This window comes from Micropterus salmoides, unplaced genomic scaffold (assembly GCF_014851395.1).
Source record: "Micropterus salmoides isolate LMB-PRFRI ecotype aquatic unplaced genomic scaffold, ASM1485139v1 Ms_hic_scaffold_14, whole genome shotgun sequence".
Taxonomy (NCBI): domain Eukaryota; kingdom Metazoa; phylum Chordata; class Actinopteri; order Centrarchiformes; family Centrarchidae; genus Micropterus; species Micropterus salmoides.
This window is the reverse complement of record NW_024040485.1, coordinates 30,681,038-30,692,479: the sequence shown is the minus strand read 5'-3', so window position 1 is coordinate 30,692,479 and position 11,442 is coordinate 30,681,038. Positions and strand designations below refer to the sequence as shown.

Sequence of the window (11,442 nt, the reverse complement as noted above, 5' to 3'; positions counted from 1 at the left end):
CTTACTCGCAGCATGTGTGTCTGGCACAGCCTGAGGCCAATCGAGCTGGAGCTTGGCCACTGCCCGTGTCACCACCTCCACCATATGCACTTTGTTTGTCTTAAATGTGGCTCCTCAAATTCATCTGATCCATGACTACCAAATTTCTGGCTTGTTTGTGGTTCTTAACATTACAGATTGACGTCGAGCAGTGACTTTCACTCGTTCCTCCCTGGCCTCAAAACATAACTTCAGTTTTATCTTTGGCCTATAATTGCTCATTAGTGAACTGTCTAGATTGCTCTTTTTTAAGAGTGGCTTAATGACTGCAGTTTTCAGGTCCCGTGGGGAAAAAATTGAGGAGACATGTTGACATTTGTGTAGATCTGAGGCCATGCATTTTAGACACATTTTTTAAATACCATTTGGCTGATATCAGGCAGCATAAGGAGGATTTCAATGTTGTATTATGTCCCAGGTTTTTATGGTTAATAGAATCAAATTGTCTCATGCTATATGAATTGTTTATAAGTGGACACAGGGACAAGATATATCCTGTTACTGACATGGAGGTACTGCTTGCTTGTCTAATTGTTTGAATTTTGTCTGTGAAGAAGGAGGAAAATTCATTGCAGGCCCTGGTGGATGAAGCTCAGAAGCTACAGACACAGGAGGGTTGGTTAGCCTGTCGACAACAGCAAACAGGACACGGCATTATTAGTGTTTTGGTGATGATGTCAGAGAAGAAGGACAGCCTTGCATTTCTCGGTTCTAAATTATAAATACGAAGTCTCTCTTTATATACGTCATAATGAACCTGGAGATTTGTTTTCCGCCACCTGCATTCAGCTTTTCGACACTCTCTTTTTTGAGTTCTAACCAGCGTGGCTGTCACGTTACTGCTGGGGACAAACTGGCTGCGAATCACAGCACGAGGTCATCCGCTTCACAGCACTCACTGGGTCACATCAGCTGGGGCTGGACAAAGTTGCTTTCAGGTGAAGTGTGAAAGCAGAATATCTTCAATTCAATTTTATTTATATAGCGCCAAATCACAACAACAGTTATCTCACAGCGCTTTTCATAAAAGAGCAGGTCTAGACCGTACTCTGTGATGATATTTACAGAAGCCCACCTTCCCCCAAGCAGCACTAGGCGACAGAGGCAAGGAAAACTTCCTTTTAAGAGGCAGAAACCTCAGAACCATGGCTCAGGGTGGGCGGCCATCTGCCTCCACCGGTTGGTGTGAGAGAGAGAGAGAGAGAGAGAGAGAGAAAGAGAAAGAGAGAGAGAGAGAGAGAGAGAGGCAGTGTACACAATATCCACACACAGAGGTACAGACAGTAAAGGTGATGTTGCTATAGACTAAATGAAAAACGGTACAGATATTTTAGTAGTGTTTAATTATATATAACAATAATAACAGTAGGACTAGTAACAATAGTCGTAGCAGCAGAGGGTGTCAGCAAACACGGGGGCAGCAGGTGACCCGCAACCACAGATCCAGACTCCACAGCTCCAGAGCCAGAAACACCTGCAGGAAGTGTAGGAGGAGAGAGGGAGGGACGGAAAGCACAAGTCTACCGAAAGGGGAGAAGTTGTGTTAGTAACATGCAATAATGGGATGAGGTTGCATACAGAGGGAGGAAAGTAGAGGAGAGAGGAGCTCAGTGCATCATGGGAAATCCCCCGGCAGTCTAGGCCTATAGCAGCATAACTAAGGGATGGTTCAGGACTCACCTGAGCCAGCCCTAACTATAAGCTTTATCAAAGAGGAAAGTCTTAAGCCTACTCTTAAATGTGGAGATGGTGTCTGCCTCCTGAACCCAAACTGGAACCTGGTTCCACAGGAGGGCTTGATAGCTGAACGCTCTGGCTCCTAGTCTACTTTTGGAGACTCTAGGAACCACAAGTAACCCTGCATTGGGAGCGCAGTGCTCTTCGCAATATTACGTAGGTGAAATTTGCTTAATGTGAGACTTAAACGACATGTCCTGATCAAAGATAACTCCAAGATTCCTCACAGTGGTGCTGGAGGCCATTAAATTCATGGTCCATGTCTGCAAATTTGAGAAATTTGCTAAGCTGTGATTAACCTGAAACACTCAAACTCACCCTCAATTCTGTCCCAATTAAATATCTGACCATGTTGGCATTGAAAGGATATTCTATTCCAGTAAAAGGAAATTAAAACCACAAGTTTTACAATAAAGAGTTTATTTTCTTAACTCAATGAATGTCTTTGTCTCTGCTCGTGTCTTAAATGTGGGCCTGTCCAACTTTTGATCTTGACATCTGTCTAACCTTAGTATAAGGTAGTATATAGATTTTGCATTTAACAATAAAACAAAGCTCTGTAAAAGTTTATGTCAAGCCAACAAAATCCAAACTAACTCAATTTTTTTTTTGTCCAAGGTCTGTCCTATGTTTGTGGTTGATGTCATTCCAACATTACGTTTGACATACGATTTTTATTCTCAACTAAAATCGAACATCTGTCCAACGTTAAAAGTCGATGTCGATCCAACGTTGGGTTTTGACGTCAACATGATTTTCATTTCCAACTAAAATATAACTATATAATATAAATATATATATTAGCTAAATTTAAGGATGTGATTCCATCAGCTCTGAATTCATTATCAAGTCACAAAGTAACGGAGGACTCCTATGCTAATTTCAGTCCCTCCCAAATCGATCATCTTGTTGATAGTGCTGCAGGCTCGCTGCGAATGACACTGGACTCTGTAGCCCCTCTAAAAAAGAAATACTAACTAACAAAGACGGTTAGCTCCATGGTATAATACTGAAACTCGCAAATTAAAGCAAATATCACGGAAACTTGAGAGGAATTGGCGTTCCACCAAAGTGGAAAATTCTCGTTTAATTTGGCAAGATAGTCTTAAAACTTATAGGAAGGTCCTCCGTAATGCCAGAGCAGCGTACTACTCGTCATTACTAGAGGAAAATAGGAACAACCCCAGGTTTCTTTTCAGCACTGTAGCCAGGCTGACAGAGAGTCACAGCTCTATTGAGCCAAGTATCCCATAGCTCTCAGTAGTTCGACTCATGAGCTTCTTTAATGAGGTCATGTTTTAGCAGTACTGTAGAAGGTGTGACACAAGCCTGACAAAATACTTTTCTAAGCCTAAATCTAAGACACAGAGTGTAGTTTATTTATCGGTAGGGTAGGATACCACTATCAATAATCATTTCAATTCATTCAATTCAATTTATTTATATAGCGCCAAATCACAACAACAGTTATCTCACAGCGCTTTTCATAAAAGAGCAGGTCTAGACCGTACTCTGTGATGATATTTACAGAAGCCCAACAGTTCCCACCAAGAGCAAGCACTAGGCGACAGAGGCAAGGAAAACTTCCTTTTAAGAGGCAGAAACCTCGAGCAGAACCATGGCTCAGGGTGGGCGGCCATCTGCCTCGACCGGTTGGGGTGAGAGAGAGAGAGAGAGAGAAGAGAGAGAGAAAGAGTGAAAGAGAGAGAGAGAGAGAAAGAGAGAGAGAGAGAGGAGGGATGTAAGGAAGAGAGAGGGAGGGAGGCAGCCTACACAATACACACAGAGGTACAGACAGCGAAGGTAATGTTGCTATAAACTAAATGAAAAATGGTACAGATATTTATATAGTGTTAATGGTAACCATCGTAATGTTAATGATTATAATAACAATAAGACTAGCACAACAGTCGTTGCAGTAGAGGGTGTCGAGCAGGAACACGGGGGCAGCAGGCGACCCGCAGCCACAGATCCAGACTCCACAGCTCCAGAGCCAGAAAACCTGCAGGAAGTGATAGGAGGAGAGAGAGGGACGAGAAAGCACAAGACTACCAGAAAGGGGAGAAGTTGTGTTAGTAACATGCAATAATGGGATAAGGTTGCATACAGAGGGAGAGAAGTAGAGGAGAGAGGAGCTCAGTGCATCATGGGAAATCCCCCGGCAGTCTAGGCCTATAGCAGCATAACTAAGGGATGGTTCAGGACTACCTGAGCCAGCCCTAACTATAAGCTTTATCAAAGAGGAAAGTCTTAAGCCTACTCTTAAATGTGGAGATGGTGTCTGCCTCCTGAACCCAAACTGGAACCTGGTTCCACAGGAGAGGAGCTTGATAGCTGAACGCTCTGGCTCCTAGTCTACTTTTGGAGACTCTAGGAACCACAAGTAACCCTGCATTCTGGGAGCGCAGTGCTCTGGTGGGGTAGTAAGGTACTATGAGCTCTTTAAGATAAGATGGTGCCTGACCATTAAGAGCTTTGTAGGTAAGAAGAATGATTTTAAATTCTATTCTGGATTTTACTGGAAGCCAATGCAAAGAAGCTAAAACAGGAGAAATGTGATCTCTTTTCCTGGTTCCTGTCAGAACACGTGCTGCAGCATTCTGGATCAGCTGAAGAGTCTTAATGGACTTTTTCGAGCAGCCTGATAATAAGGAATTGCAGTAATCCAGCCTAGAAGTAACAAATGCATGGACTAGTTTTTCTGCATCATTTTTAGACAGGATGTTCCTGATTTTCGCAATATTACGTAGGTGAAAAAAGGCGGTCCTTGAAATTTGCTTAATGTGGACTTAAACGACATGTCCTGATCAAAGATAACTCCAAGATTCCTCACAGTGGTGCTGGAGGCCAAGGCGATGCCATCCAGGGAAACTATATCTTTAGATAATGCGTCACGGAGGTGCTTAGGCCCCAGAACAATAACTTCAGTTTTATCTGAGTTTAACATAAGAAAATTACAGCTCATCCAGGTTTTAACATCCTGAAGGCACATTTGAAGTTTAGCTAACTGATGAGTTTCATCTGGCTTGATCGATAGATATAACTGAGTATCATCTGCATAACAATGAAAGCTTATGGAATGTTTCCTGATAATATTGCCTAAAGGAAGCATATATAAAGTGAAGAGGATTGGTCCAAGGACAGATCCTTGAGGAACTCCATGAGTAACTTTGGCGTGCATGGAGGACTCATCGTTAACATGTACAAACTGAAATCGATCTGATAAATAGGACTTAAACCAGCTTAGAGCGGTTCCTTTAATGCCAATGAAATATTCCAGTCTCTGCAATAGGATCTGATGGTCAATGGTATCAAATGCAGCACTAAGATCTAATAAAACCAGTACAGAGACAAGTCCTTTGTCTGATGCAATAAGGAGGTCATTAGTAATTTTCACCAGTGCTGTCTCTGTGCTATGATGAGCTCTAAATCCTGACTGAAAATCCTCAAATAAACTATTGCTCTGTAGAAAGTCACACAGCTGTTTAGCAACTGCTTTCTCCAGAACCTTAGAGAGAAATGGAAGGTTAGATATAGGTCTATAGTTTGATAAAACATCCGGATCAAGTTTGGGCTTTTTCAGAAGAGGTTTAATTACAGCTACTTTAAAGTACTGTGGTACATAGCCTGTTGATAAAGATAGATTGATCATATCTAGTATAGAGGTGCTGACTAAGGGTAAAACATCTTTAAGCAGCCTAGTCGGGATGGGGTCTAAGAGGCAGGTTGATGGTTTAGATGAAGAAATTATTGAAGTTAGTTGGTAAAGATTGAGGGAAGCAAAACAGTCTAAACATGTATCTGGTTCTACAGCTGTTTCTAAGGTTCCTGAGTTTAGAGATAAGTCGGTGCCAGTTGAGGGCAGGTCTTGGTGAATTTTGTCTCTAATAGCTAGAATTTTATCATTAAAGAAGCTCATGAAGTCGTAACTACTGAGAGCTATGGGAATACTTGGCTCAATAGAGCTGTGACTCTCTGTCAGCCTGGCTACAGTGCTGAAAAGAAACCTGGGGTTGTTCCTATTTTCCTCTATTAATGACGAGTAGTACGCTGCTCTGGCATTACGGAGGGCCTTCCTATAAGTTTTAAGACTATCTTGCCAAATTAAACGAGAATTTTCCACTTTGGTGGAACGCCAATTCCTCTCAAGTTTCCGTGATATTTGCTTTAATTTGCGAGTTTCAGTATTATACCATGGAGCTAACCGTCTTTGTTTTAGTATTTTCTTTTTTAGAGGGGCTACAGAGTCGAGTGTCATTCGCAGCGAGCCAGCAGCACTATCAACAAGATGATCGATTTGGGAGGGACTGAAATTAGCATAGGAGTCCTCCGTTACTTTGTGACTAGATAATGTATTTAGAGCTGATGGAATCGCATCCTTAAATTTAGCTATAGCACTATCAGACAGACATCTTGTATAGAAATTTTTGCCCAATGGCGAGTAGTTCAGCAATACAAACTCAAAAGTTATCAAACAGTGGTCGGATAAAGAGGGATTCTGTGGGAACACCACTAAATGTTCAATTTCAATACCATACACCAAAACAAGGTCAAGGGTGTGGTTAAAACAGTGAGTCGGTTCATGAACACTCTGAGAGAAGCCGATGGAATCTAACAAAGAGATAAACGCAGTACTGAAGCTGTCATTCTCAACATCTACATGAATATTAAAATCCCCTACAATAATAACTTTGTCCGTTTTAAGGACTAAAGTTGACAAAAACTCTGCAAATTCAGATAAGAATTCAGAATACGGGCCAGGTGCTCGGTACACTATAACAAAAAGAATTGGTTGCAGTGATTTCCAACTTGGGTGCGAAAGACTAAGAACAAGACTTTCAAATGAGTTATAGTTTAGTTTAGGTTTAGAGCTGATTAATAGGCTAGAGTCGAAGATAGCTGCAACTCCACCTCCTCGGCCTGTGCCTCGAGGAATGTGAGTATTAATATGACTGGGAGGGGTGGATTCATTTAGGCTAACATATTCTCCATCACCCAGCCAGGTTTCAGTAAGACAAATAAATCAATATCATAATCTGATATTAGTTCATTTACTAGTACACCTTTAGAAGAGAGAGATCTGATGTTTAAGAGTCCACATTTAACTCTCCTATTGTTTGCACTATTGCTCTTGTGGTTTTAATTTTTATAAGGTTTTTATGCACAGCTCCTCTTCTGTTTACCTTTTTAAATAATTTCGATGGTCGGGGGACAGACACCGTCACTATAGGGTTTTCACTAAGTAACTCCTGAAATGGAGGAGCAGAGAAGTGTGTTAGACTGCGACTCTGCGTAGGGTTTTGGGTGGGTAACTGCTGAAAAAGAAGGGCAGAGAAGTGTGTTAAACTGCGACTCTGCCTCCTGGTCTCAACTCTGGGTTGTCATGGATTTGGTCCACTAATAAACTTGGCCAGATTTCTAGAAATGAGAGCTGCTCCTTCCCAAGTGGGATGGATGCCGTCTCTCCGGATCAGACCAGGTCTTCCCCAGAAAGTCTGCCAATGATCAACAAAGCCCACATCGTTTGCTGGACACCACCTCGACAACCAGCGGCGGAATGACGACATACGGCTATACATGTCATCACTGGTCAGATTTGGCAGGGGTCCAGAGAAAACTACGGTGTCCGACATTGTTTTTGCATATGTACACACCGACTCAACATTAATCTTAGTGACCTCCGATTGGCGTAACCGGGAGTCATTACCGCCGACGTGAATAACAATCTTACTGTATTTACGTTTATCCTTAGCCAGCAGTTTCAAATAAGACTCAATGTCGCCCGCTCTGGCCCCAGGGATGCACTTAACTATGGCCGCTGGCTTCGCTAAATTCACGTTTCTCAAAATGGAGCTGCCAATGATCAGAGTTGGTTTCTCAGCGGGTGTGTCGCTGAGTGGGGAAAATCTGTTAGAAACGTGAACAGGTTGATGATGCCCCGTGGACTTTGAATGCTTACTATTCCTCCTTCGGACAGTCACCCAGCCCCCCTTTCCTGGCTGCACAGGGATGCCGGAGGACGGCTACCAGAGGCTAACTCAGGCCGTTCCGCACCGACTACCGGGGACTGGCTAGCTACAGTAGCTAAAGACTGATCTACCAGGGTGCGGAGCCGGACTTCTAACTCACTGAGCCTCGCCTCCATGTCTATAAATAAACTACACTTATTACATGTACCATTACCGCTAAAGGAGGCAGAGGAGTAACTAAACATCTGACACACCGAGCAGGAGAAAGTAGGAGAGAGAGAGGGAGAAGGAGAAGCCATCGCTAGCTGCTAAGCTAAAGTCGCTAACGGCTAAGCTAAAGTACTGTAGCGTCAGTTACCAAAACTTTAGAACAACTATGAGATTGAACAGCAGTCACTAAAAGATGGAAAGAACTGTGAGTGCTTAGGCAAAATTACTGTAAAGAATAAGTGTTTAGCGAACAGTTGGCCGCTGTAATCTAACAAATGTAACTGTTATTTAGCGAGAGCAGCACAACACGGTACCAACACACAAGCACCGGAAACGGAAATGAGTCGACACGCTTACCGCAATACGTCAGCACGTCAGGTTCAATACTTAACTATTATTTGGTGATGGTTATTTGGTAAGACCAGCCCCAACGGGCATGAGGTAGGCCTGCACGGTGTGAGGAAAATATTCAATTAAAATATTTATAGGATTAGACGTTTTAAATGTTTTACAGCTAAATGTTGTTTCTAGACCAGCAATATTAATGTTCACAACAGCAAAGTCCTTGCTACAGACAGACAGCTTTCTATTTAGCTTGTTTTTAACATTTGGCTAATTACCAAGCTTTGTTTGTGCTCAATTTACGGACCCAGGGGCTGTGTAGGAAAACCAGATTTTTTTCTAGAGCACACGAAAAACTGAGATCTACCGACCCATTAGGAAATATTCGCCAAATTTAACAAAGTGTATAGTATAATGATCGCAAAGTACCCCTTTAATTGACACACTGTAATGTTAATGTTTCCCTCAGGATGGAGTTGTAGCAGCGGAGGTGAAGCAAAAGTTTTGTCTGAATATAAACCCCAACAGAACATGCTCAGCAGCATTGCTCTTATGTCCAATATTTTCTTCTGCTCGCGTTCACAGTCACTTTTTGCACACTCAAAACAGTGCCAGTCACTTTTTGCCGCTCGGACAATTAAACACGATACACACTTACGCACTTCCCGATTCCCTACAGGAGTTACGCTGCTCTTATAACATCACCTGTCACATAGAAGTTTCTGACAAAGCAAAAGTGCTTGAGGCTTGAGGCTATCTTTTTTTGTTTCATAGCGGTTGGCATCACCGACACCGACTTGATTAAACAGTGCAAAATATTTACAGTGTCCACCCAAAGTGATTCCATTCACAACTATAGTCTGTCTAGTTATTTTCAAGTTATTCTTTTTGTATTTTGTGTCTGTAGCAGCATTCTCGTGAGCCCCCAGTGAAAACATTTGTAGCACATAATGCAGTGATCGTAGGAAATTTTTGTAGCACCGGTCATGATTCAGCAGCGGCGCACAGCCTCTCCTGAATGGATATAGGGGAAACACTGCAGTAATATGAACTTTAATACAACATTATAATGAATTTGCATCTTTGCATTGACTTTGTGTGTAATAAAGACGCGCGAAACACTGGATTCGCTTTCATTGTGAACACACCATTATGCTTGCTGTTAAAGACTGGTCACCGACTCCTAAAATGCAGTAGAAGGCTGTAAGAATTATTTATAATACACACACTACTATAAGGTGAAATAAACTACTATAAGGTGATTATCAAATCTTGTTTTGTGTTCTAGACTACAGGCTTTAGAGGTAAGAGGTATTTTGTGCAATTTATATATGCTACATGTTATATAACACATTTGTTTTTGACAAAGAATTTTCAAAGCTCAACCAGTGAAATATTTGTAAATTTAAAAAAAATTCTTTTGTATCCACAGGTTGATGACAAATGAGGTTATGGCAAACTTCAATATGAAGGGCGGGAAGGGCAGCTTGCCTTCACGAAGCTCCGGCTCTTCACTGTTGTTACAGGTAAAAAGCATATATCCTCAGTGTTTTCTAGTGTCTATTTTTGGAGTTTAGTGAAAACCAGTAACCACAATTGCCACCTATTAACAGCCTGGTCGCTACCTGCAGGAAATGTCAGATTTTCACTGCACTAAATTGTTTTCTACTGTAAACATGCTGAATAGATGTCTTTTACATTTTTTGATATCTTTAAAACAAAGAAATATGCTGGCATTCAGTTTTTTCTGCCAGTATGTAGCCAGCTGCTTGCATTTTAAGAACACCATCTAAAGTAATGGCCCTTGAAAATGTCTGCATCTTAATGTTTTTACTGCTTACTGTATTCCATTATATTCTATATGCCCCAAAGATTTACAGTTTCAAATATTCTTTACAGAGAGTGTTCAGAGGACGACTGCAGAAACGGAGGCAAGCATTGCAGCGGCTGTCGCCTTCTGTTTGAAATATGCCCCAGACAGGGTGGGCGGAGGTGGAAGAAAAAAGAACGTTTCTGAAGTAAAATTTTTTTTAGTTCATAAGTGGGGTCTGAGACAGTTTGTTGAGTTTTTTTAAAAATGTAGTTTTCATTCATTTTTCAAACATTATACCTGCTAAACACCAGCATGTTAGCATTGACATTTTTTGAGAGTATTTTAGAATTTTTTAGGTTTGCTTGATTATCAACCACTTAACAATTTTGCTGTTGGCCTATCTACAATTGTGTATATTGAATCACGTTCATCAATTAGGTTACAGATAGAAGATATGTAAATCTGTGTTTTATTTCTTTCTGTACTTAAAATCTCAATCATTGTTCTCTGTTCCCAAAATGCATGGTCCATGTAAGCACCACGCTTTCTCTCACACAAGTCCAAAAGGATTGATACAGCTACTGTTAGGCAGAGAAAGTGTTCATATACATTCCTGTGCAACAACTTTTTCAAAACAACAGGTCCAGTGTGTAGAAGGAATTGCTGAAGCTCTGTGGCACTGATCTAATTCTGCTAGGGGTCTTGGTTTGCGAGCAAATTCACTAGGCAGTTTCCCAGATAAAGAAGAAGAGTTGAAATCTCCCCTACTTTTCTAAGTGACAGTCTACATTCAGGTGGTCCTTTTTTTAAAAAGCACAGCAGTCTTTTAACAACTCCAAGACATACTATATGCATATAGTCCAAAGGAAAACCTGTGACACATCTTATTCCTACATTAGGTAATGGGGATACTCCAACCTGATGATCAGGTCACTTAGATGCAGAAAGTGAAATGAGCAGAAGCATAAACAACTAACTGAACAGATAACTGAATGTTATGGTCAACTTCATTCCGCAATATGCATGTCGTTTTGGGTGCTTCTTGAATGACCTGGGTTTTGCCAACCTGTTACAGCAGTACTGCTACCCTTATTATTATATATATAGCCTGGTAGTACTGCAATTGCTTTTTGTGTATGAAAAGTGGTATTTTAATTAATTTACTTTGGTGAAGTCGAAGGTCCGCGCTGAATGCACACGCGGTCACGCAACCGGGGGAACACTTTCTGTCACTGAGTAACTGAGTAACGTCACCCAGCTTTTGCACCAGAGTCGAAAAACTCGGTGCCCGGATGCGATTTTATTCACGTCACTATTTTTACTAGGTATATA

At 41.5% G+C, this 11,442-nt stretch overlaps 1 long non-coding RNA gene across 1 annotated transcript; it reads left to right on the top strand.

Annotated features, from left to right (window-relative positions):
• Positions 1-9,765: 9,765 nt before the first annotated feature.
• LOC119902839 lies at positions 9,766-10,283 on the top strand. The gene is made up of 2 exons (XR_005444371.1): positions 9,766-9,823; positions 10,197-10,283. It is a non-coding gene; the product is annotated as an uncharacterized LOC119902839 (long non-coding RNA).
• The last annotated feature ends 1,159 nt before the right edge of the window (positions 10,284-11,442 follow it).